Below are 9,853 nucleotides of genomic sequence, written 5' to 3'. Positions count from 1 at the left end.
AAGAGCTTCCCGGGCAAAAATAAGCTAAAGGAATTTATCACCACCAAGTCAGTATTACAGGAAATGTTGGAGGGACTTCTTTAAGAAGAAAAACCATGTATCAAAAACAGGAATAAAGAATGGTAACAACTACATTCCTATCAATAAGTACCTCAAATGGAAAAGAATTAAGTGCTCTAACCAAAAGATAGAGTGGCTGAAAGGATAAGAAAGCAATACCTCTACATATGAAAAGGAAGGGGATGGAAAAAGATATTGCTTTGATGGACCTAGAAGGTGTTTAAGTAAGACAGAGAAAGATAAACACTGTATGATTTCAGTTATATGCAGAATCTAAGGAATAAAAAGAACAAACTAATCAAAAACAGACTCACAAATATAGTGGACAATTTGGTGATGGCCAGAGGGGAGAGGGGTTTGGGAGGCTGGGAGAATGGGGTGAAGGGTTAAAGAAGTACAAATTAGTAGCTGATGGATGGTCATGGGGATGAGGAGCATGGCATAAGGAATGCAATTAGCACTAATACACTGGCTAGGTGGAGGGTTAGGAGAGGGAGGGAGCAATTGGAGGGATCATTTTACTAACTATTTAGATGTCTAACCAATGTACTGTATACTTGAAACTAATTAAAATAAAAAGAAAAAGTCACACACACACAAAGTAAAGGCCATGTATAAAACACTGTTTAGCTGTTTTGCAGAAAGGCATACTGATCAAGCAGTGATGAAGTCCTGGCTTCTCTCTTATTTGGTTTTATACTTGGCTCTTTAGATAGTGCAGTACCCTGCAAGTTGGAATCTGAGAGTTGGTGGCTGCAGCTAAGATTCAAAGTCCTGTCCTCACATACTCCTAGACTAAAAGATGAACACGTCCTTCATTTGTGGAGTCCTTCAAATTACTCCTGTGAGGGGAAAAACAAAGATAATACTCAAGTATTGACTGTTCTCATATCTACATAGCCCCTTCTTATGGAGTGGCCATATTTCTTTTAAAAGTATCACTATTACTCTGTGTGCAGGGATGGAATTTTCTGGCGTCTTCCCCTCCACACACACATCCGACACTAGAAATGAGCTTGACCCAGAATCAAAAAAGCAAGTTCAAGCTTTCATCATGTAATAGGGTTAAAAGGTTATGGAATATAATTAAAAAATTTTTAGTTTAAAGTTATAGTATGAACTAGTCAATGTAAAACGTGACCTTTAAATGATTTAAAATTTATGGACAGTATCTATCTATGGTAGAATATTCAATTAATTCTGGATTTTTCACTTTACGGGGGAAAATACAGTATGAACAATGGAAATTCCTCTTGATCATTAAACTCAAATTTCATCATTAAAATTTCCTATCAGTGCTGCTACAAAGGAGCCAGTAAAATGCCTTTTATTCTTTCCTCCTGTCATTAGTAACCAGCAAGAATAAATGAGAAAGAAAGGAAGAAGGACAGGGGACACAGGTAAGTCATTAGCTGTGATCAATATAATCTTAAGGGTAATTCACATAGTGGAAAAAAATATGCAAAGCAATTCTCCCTCCCCTTTCCTAGAATGTATGAACCACAGAATATTTGTTGGATTATTCAGAAGGAAAAACAATCTACATAAAAATATTTCAGGTATATAGTAACATCCTCAAGAAAACTAGAAACCAGGAGGGAAATAAAAAAGGCCACAGGTGCAAAGTTCGGTCAAAATCTTGATGAACTTCCCTTCAGCATCCTAGCTTTGAATGGACAGCGAGGCATAAGCTGGGTCTATATTCCCTCACTTCCTGAATATTCGATTGAATCCAGGGCAAGGGAGCCCATTAGCTAACTTTGCCTCCTCGGAGTTAAAGTATTCTGCACTCTATATGTAAGTTCATGCAAATGAACACATTCATCAAAACCCTGGATTTACTGACAAAATCTGATAGCCCCTTTGGAAAGCTTTAATTCTGCCTTTCATGGAGAACAGACACATCTAAAGTCTTGTCAAGTCTAAAATTCTATGAATTTAAAAACGCAATTAACTTCTGTATCTCCTGGGATGTCATAAGTAGCACGAGGCATGAAATACCAGGCACTATATTAAATGGATGGCTCTTTTGATCTGGGTGCCAAACAAAGTTTGTTAAAACAAAGTTTGTTTGCTTGGGCATTTACAATATAAATAACTTGTCTTTCTTCCAAGTAGGTCAAAATATTTCCATGCATTACATTATTTATTTCTATAACATGTTATGTTTGTATGTTAAGATTTAATTTTATTTTGAAGAACTTGAAAACTTTAAGGCTGAAGAAAATTGAGCAAACATTTGCATTTAAAAATTCTGATACTGTTTATCATACTACTTTTCCATATTAATACTGACTAAATATTAATAGAACAACACTGGGCATTTATCTGCCAAAACAAAAAAGAAAAGTATACATGGTAGGTCAATTAAAAAAATGCAGTCTTAAAATAAACTCTGATGATTAACATAAAACTCTCCTCATTCTGCCATAGAACTGGTGATAGGAGTCTTTACCTGTGGGCATATTACATCTCTCCCTTTAGGGCATACTGTGGCTCAGGGAACCTGGCCACAGGCTATCCTTGTAACCTTCCATGTTTATGATCAGTACATTGAACTCCTGTACCAAAACTGCCTGCTTGACCAGATGGCCTAGCTCCTGGAAATTCTCTTGGGATACCAATGATTCTCAAAGGTGGTGATACTTTCTGGATACTTAAGAGCATGCCTTCGTTAGAAGACATGGAAAAGAAATGCAATTGAGTCATTTCATTTACAGGAGCCAGGATACTTACAGAGTGTAAAGAAGGGCAGGGGAAGAATGCACTGCATTGCTAATAATATATCTCACTGGATTTTTTTCTTTTGAAATTTGATATTCTTCATCTAACCGCTTAGGTCCAAGGTTCCAGCAACTGGATGCTGACCATAACTATGTATATACCAGGGCTAACTGGTAAAATATGAAGGGCTTTACTCACCGCTACTTAATTTTAGCACAAAAAAACCTCGGGGATCAGAAATCTGCAACACACTTCCATTCTGAGTTGCATGAAACTTATACTACTTGGCCTAAATCTAAGGCTGACTTTTCAATATACATAAATGCTCAGAGCACGAAGGTATTTGGCTTCAGTCTTGTAATTCAATGATCTGATAAGCCCTGTCCAGAATAAACAAATGGCAAGTTCAACATGAGTATTTAACAATTATTTTAATGTAGGGCAGACTAACTTAAATAAGTTCCATCTTCTTTGACTACCTACTAAAAATTTTAAATTGTCCACCTTGCATTAAAAGGCACACCAGTGTGATAAACTATATTTAACAAAATGAATTAACACAAAAAGAGAAGCCCTAGCCTATCAGGCCACACACTGAGATTCAGTCGGGAAGCTCTCCTCACTGCATTCTTTTGCAAATGTGTGTTTCCTAGAAATAAGGTCTCATTATATAATCAACAGTGGGGCATAAAATGGGTGATCTGGAAGATGTGCATCAGATCTTCCAGTTGCCTAGCTGTGCTGTCAAGAGCTAAAGCAGGTGAAAATCCTATTTGATACATGGACCAGCCTTTCCCAACATGTGTTATGTGAAAATACTAGTGAAGAAACTCTGAAATGTGAGAAGAGAAAGTTAGGCACCCAAATTCAGAACCTCTGTCCACTGTCAATAACACCCATTACATTTTGGGAAATGCTGGTCTTCTACCCAAGCAGAGGCTGGAGGATGAACATGCAGGTCCTGGGTCTTGTGGCAACAGTTCCTAAAGGTAAGTCCTCATTCATTAAAGGCTATTTCCAGAGCATCACAGTCAACCTCAAATGCTCTTCTCCCAACAATAGCTAATTGATGCAGCATGCTTACTATACACCAGGCACAGCTTTGTTATCTCCTTTAACTCTAGCAACACAGTCTAAGAAGTGCAATCACTTGTTCTTAGATGTGCGAGCTCCCATTAGTTATTGCAGCGATCTTCAATATATTCCCTACCCCTTGTCCCCAAAGGTAAGCTATCAAACAGATCCCATAGCCAAGTCCAAAGTCAGATCATGATAAAGAAGGGAATATGCCACTATGGCATTTGGTATTTTGCGCTGAAGGCAACTGAGAAACAGCAAATGCAGAAAGGGCTCTCTACCCTCCTCCTTTCTGCCTAAAAACGGGGCATAAATTTCTTGTGAAAAATGGTTGTCCTTCTGGTGCCTGAAAGAAGAGAGAATTCTTATCACTGGAGATGAGGAGTCTATGCTGAGATGAGTCTGCACAAACTGTACTAAAATAACTCTTATCTTCTATTAATTTTCCCCATATTTTCCTAGTCCATTTCCTACACTATCCTGCTCTTAAGTGCCCAAACCTCTTTCCTTTGCCTAGTCACGTCCCCTCAATTTATCAATAACCGTTTGTTAAAATGACATATAAGTCTCCCAGTCTAACTTTTCCTTTGGGGTTTTCACTTTTATATGAAGCCTTCATCCCCTAGCCACATAAAAATATTAACACGAAATTAAATATATATGCATTTTCTCCTGTTAATCTTTTAACAGTTTATTTCAAAGGCTCCAGGAACAGAATGTAAGAGGGCAGAGGAAAAGTTATTCCTCCCCTACAGCAGTCTGTGGGATTGCTCAGGATTGTGGGCAGCTGTAGCTTCAAAAAGACACTGCCCCATGGATGCAGAATGTAGTCTTACTAGAGTATCCTTTATCAGGTTGGCTGACCTATATAGCTCTTTCCCCAACTTATTTCTTCACTCCTTCACTGTTATTAACCATCTTACTTTGCTTAAAGAAGAGTGGTTGAAAATTTGACTCTAATTTCAAGTCATATTTCTTACAACAGCTTGTACTATATATTTTTTATCATAATGTTAAAAACAAACAACAAAATGAAAACTCTTATTGTTACTTAAGACTACATTTAGCACTGCTTTATACCTGAAGTGTTAGTTTTTGGGGAACCTTCATTGTGAATTAAAAGTATCCTATTTTGTATCTGATATCCTGAGATGTAGAGACAATCTTTGGTGAAATGTACTTATTACTCAAAGGAAAATCATTGGCTCATTTATTTGTTCACTCATACACTTACCTATTTGGCCACCAGATATTGTGTTAGGTACTAAAGATTTAAATGGAAACAGGTCAAGGCTTTACATAGCTCTCAGTATTGGAGACACATTATAAATTACTGTATCTTCTGTACTCACAGCGAGGAAGAAGAGAGTAATTCAGCCTGGAGTTTGGGAAGTCTTTCTAGGGAGGTGGACATCTTTGAAGGATGGATAGAATTGTGCCAAAGTGGAGAAGCCATTCAGCAAAGACCAATGATAATTTTAGAATTTAAACTCCCATATTCTATATGACTGAGAAGATATATGGAAAAAGAAAGAGAAAAACATGGAAGAAAGAATACAAAGTTTTAAAGGAAGTAAAAAGGGAAGGAGAGACTGCTTTTTAAAAATGCGAGGCTCTCAATACAGGATAGAGTTACCTGGTAATATTTAGCAGCTAAATTAGGGAAGAAGGAAAACACTTTCACAGTAAAGTTGTAGTTTCAGTACTATAGCCCATAAGCAAAATTTAGTTTCCAGTAATGAAACATCCAACTCCTGTGCCCTACCACTGCATGACAACCCCACTCCCAGACCACCTTCCACCTTTTAGGTCCTGTGGCACTTTACTTCTAGCATCACCACTTATCTCCCTAGTACTACTGGTTGACCTGTAAGCTAGAATTTATACACAGGTCTTCTACGTTCTTCATTTTTTCAAGACAGGAAGCTGGGCCCTGTTCATCTTTGCCTCCCCACAGGTCATAGTACATTTTGCACATAGTAGGTACTCTGTAACTGCCGTTGAATTGAAAATTTTTGTTTAATTAGAAAAGAAATAAACAGAAAATTCCACAAAAACCCGTGACCCAATGACAAATGTAAGATTATCCCAACAGGAATAAAAATTCAATTACATTTAGCTAGAAGAATTATATATATCAATAGTCATTAATTTTTTAACCTAACAAGCAACTTTAGATATTTTTACCTTTCACCTAATACATTTTTTTCTTTATTATTCATTTAATAATCATTATAGCAAATTTTTAATATTAGACAGTCCTGGAAATAATTTACACGTCTCCAATTGCTAGCAAACTATATCTCAACATTTGTTTTGTGAGGCATAAGGTATCTGAACACACAATTGATCATCACAATTCTACTCCTGCAACATTAAGTATGTGGAGGTAATGGGGGTGGCTCCATAGTGTAGTGGTTAGCACGTCTGCTTTACACGCAGAAGGTCCTTGGTTCGCGCCCCAGGTGGAGCCATGGACCATACCCTGGGTGCGCCAGGCCCCCCGAGTGCGCCAGGTGTGCCAGGCCCCGGGTGCATGTCATGAGCATGTGAGAGGGGACGCCCGTCTTCAGAGATCCAATTCTCAAGGGGAAACGGCAACATCCATAGGTCAGGGGTGGAAGAGAGTGTGTATGTGTGGTGGGGAACTAAAGAGGGGGTAAAAAAAAAGAAAAAAAAAGTATGTGGAGGTAAGTTACTTTTGAATAGACAGAAAAATAATCTGGTTGTATTAGTTTTAAGAACATAGTTCAAAGCCTGTGCTTTTACCTGTGTCTAAACTTTACTTGGTTACAAAGTAGTTTCAACAGAAAGAAAAAGTGTTTACTGACTACTATGGAAAAAATTTGAAAATATAAAATGTTCTCACTACTTTTGTGATGATGAGTATATGTAATATATTGGCTTGGGAAAAAAATGTTGTTCCTGTGTAAACCTTAAATTCTAAGGGAAACTACGTCGACAAAACTATGATCATCTGAGAACAAAGTATAGTCAAATATTTCTTTCCGAGAGTACAGAGAGAAAACCATTTTCCTGCATGCAGATATTGAGGTTTTAATAAACAAGAAGAGTGGTCTTGATAGATAATGGCTCTAAGCTCAAAATTAAAAAAAATTTATATTGAAAATTAGCTTTAGATAAAATTTTCTGAAACCGAAGTCTTAATTTTTGGCACATGTTAAGTGGTTCATAGCTCAAACTAACCCTATAGAATAAACCGATTTAGTTACATAGGGGTCTATTTCAAAAACAATTTATTTGAATGTCTCATCCAAAAGTTATTTTGTTTAAAACAGATGTTCTGTTATAACAGGCCCTTAAAAAAGTCTCTAAGATACAGAACTGTAAGGCTTCAAGCTAGAGTGAATCTGAAGTCTTTAGGGGTCTCCAGCTCTTTTCATGGTAAACCTCTCCAGGTAAAGTTAAAGCTTTTGTTCTCTACTCAGTCTAGATCTTATCTGGGAATATAACTTTACATCCACTGCTGTTCAAAACCTATCAAAACTCTGACTGAAATACATACTATTACAGAGGACTGGGTAAAAAGGCAAGTCCTCTATTTCTCTGGATACTCTAAACCTTGTCTGTGGGTTGCACCAGGGACCCGTAATCTTGGTCTCTTGAAGAACTGCTTGATTCACTTTGGGCTTGTTATTGTCATCCAACACTGTAAGATGCCAGAGGAAAGTGCCCTTTGAAACTGGTTTTATTTCTGCTGAGGATGTTGCCCTTCATGAAGAGCCACAAGAGGAATTTCTTGGGTTTTAGTAGCAGGAAGAGTTGTGCTTCTAAGCAACCGGCTGCATTTATCTTATGGACACTGTGACTCATATAACTAGTCATGTCCTCTTTTTCCATAGGCTATTCGGAAGCTCAGAGCCAGACCCAAGGCTGTTTTCCTGGTTGTGAAATGTTCTAAGCACTCAGTTTGCTTGTTAACTTCATTCCAGGTTTCATTTTGGTTTTCCTATGCATATTTTCCTGATTTTCTCACTTAAAACACAAACACACAATCCTGAGTCCCTGCTTAAAAACCATTAAAATAAGTTGAGAATAAAATTAAATGTAGCTTCTTTTCAATTTATTTGAGAAAGGATGGGGTTCCAAAATTTATTAATTGATTCAGAATTTGGAACAAGAACATTAAAAGATGGTAAGGTTCTAAGGCCAGTTCAAGGAAATTTAATTTAATCACAATAAAGCAAAATGATAGTATTAAAGAGAAGTTAGTCATTCAAGATAAGTTCTATAGGGTAATTTTATATTCATGCTAAAAAAGAAATTTTTCTGTCTACAGTCATGCCACTCTGAACATGCTGGATCTCGTCTGATCTTGGAAGCTAAGCAGAGTCAGGCCTGGTTAGTACCTGGATGGGAGACCACCTAGGAAGACCAGGTGCTGTAGGCATTAAAAAAAATAAAAAATTAAAAAAAAAAAATAAATAGAAAAATAAAGACTATAAAAAAATTTCTTATTAGAAGATTTGTGTGTAAAAAGACATCGTTGATTACCCAAACTCACATAGGCACAAGATATTAAGTCAGCTAGCAAATTCATAGGCATTTAAATAAGACAAAGTCCAAGGACCTTATAAATAATCCATATTTTACTCAGTCAGGTTACTGGCTTTTCCTTTTCCTTATGTAAACAAATAACTAACAGTAATTTAATTCAGTGAGAGTAGCAAAGTGAATACAGATCTTTGAAGAACAATAAAATGTTAATTTTATGATCCTGTTTTATTTTGCTAAAACTTCTACATGATAGGAAGCAAATGCAAATTTTGACTCAGGGTCAATTTTTAGCATTTCCAACAGGAGAAAACTAATCTATTTGAATATCAGAATTTTACAAGCAAATTCAACATATTTGATATACATAAACATAATAACGTCTTGGACATAGTTATTCATAGTCCCAGACTATAGCTCATATTCACTGGGCTCTCATTCAGCACTTATTTATTCTAGTCAAATTTTCTTGACAACTTTAAGCTTCTAAAGGAAGAATTACAGGGTGGTTTTATAGAGTAGTGGTTAGCACGACTGCCTTACAAGCAGAAGGTCCTGGGTTCAAGCCCCAGCGGAGCTACGGCCTGTACCCTGGGTGCACCAGGCCTACTGGGTGTGCCAGGCCCCGGGTGTGCGCTATGTGAGTGCATGGGAGGGGGACATCCCACCTTCAGAGTTCCAGTCCTTAAGGAGAGATGAGAACATCCGTAGGTCAGGGGTGGAAGTGCATATGTGTGTGTGTGGGTGCATGGGAGGGGGACATCCCACCTTCAGAGTTCCAGTCCTTAAGGAGAGATGGCAACAGGGGTGGAAGTGCATATGTGTGTGTGGGGGGGAGGTGCATATGTGTGTGTGTGTGTGGGGTAGGTCAGGGGTGGAAGTGCATATGTGTGTGTGTGTGTGGGGGAGGGGGGATTAAAAATAAATAAATAAAAATAAAAAACTAAGGAATAAAAAAATAAAGGAAGACTGCTGTTTCTGTTAACCCTCTGTGCTACTTTTAAATGTCTGACTTCAGAGTGGCATATTCAGATTTGGGATTTAGAAAAACATTCTGGTGGCAACATGAAAGATGCTTGGTAGAACTAAGACTTGGAGGCAGAGGTCAGCAGAAGGCTGTTCTAAAAATCCCGACAGAAACTGATGAGGGTTAACAAAAGCAACCACTGTGGGGACACACAATTTCTTCTGGTAAGAGAAATATGTGAGAGAGAATCCTCTGGGCAAGGACAAATGACTATGGTAAAGAGAAAAAGTGAAGTGATTTCCAGCTTGAAGCTGAAGATCCAATGAGAGAGGATACTGGAGGGTCAAGTTTGCTGGGAGGGCTGGAATGGTTTAGGAAGGGATGTAGAGTTTTAGTTCAGACACACTCAATTTGGTAGCATCCTCAGAAAATGAAGAAGGCCCTTGGAAAGAAGGGTTTGCAGGCTAGGGGAAAGAAGAGACCAAGGGGCAAATCATCAGGGAACACAGG

The 9,853-nt window shown here is 37.7% G+C and overlaps 1 protein-coding gene and 1 pseudogene across 3 annotated transcripts in view; one reads left to right on the top strand and one right to left on the bottom strand.

Moving 5' to 3' along the window:
• The window catches only part of LYRM4 (LYR motif containing 4), a 135,939-nt gene that overhangs the window by 113,872 nt on the left and 12,214 nt on the right, over window positions 1–9,853 (bottom strand). The window lies entirely within an intron of this gene.
• On the top strand, window positions 8,154–8,272 carry LOC112477752 (annotated as a pseudogene).

Source organism: Pteropus alecto, unplaced genomic scaffold, assembly GCF_000325575.1.
Source record: "Pteropus alecto unplaced genomic scaffold, ASM32557v1 scaffold121, whole genome shotgun sequence".
Classification (NCBI taxonomy): Eukaryota; Metazoa; Chordata; class Mammalia; order Chiroptera; family Pteropodidae; genus Pteropus; species Pteropus alecto.
Note: the sequence above shows the minus strand (reverse complement) of the source record. Positions and strands in the feature narration are given on the sequence as shown.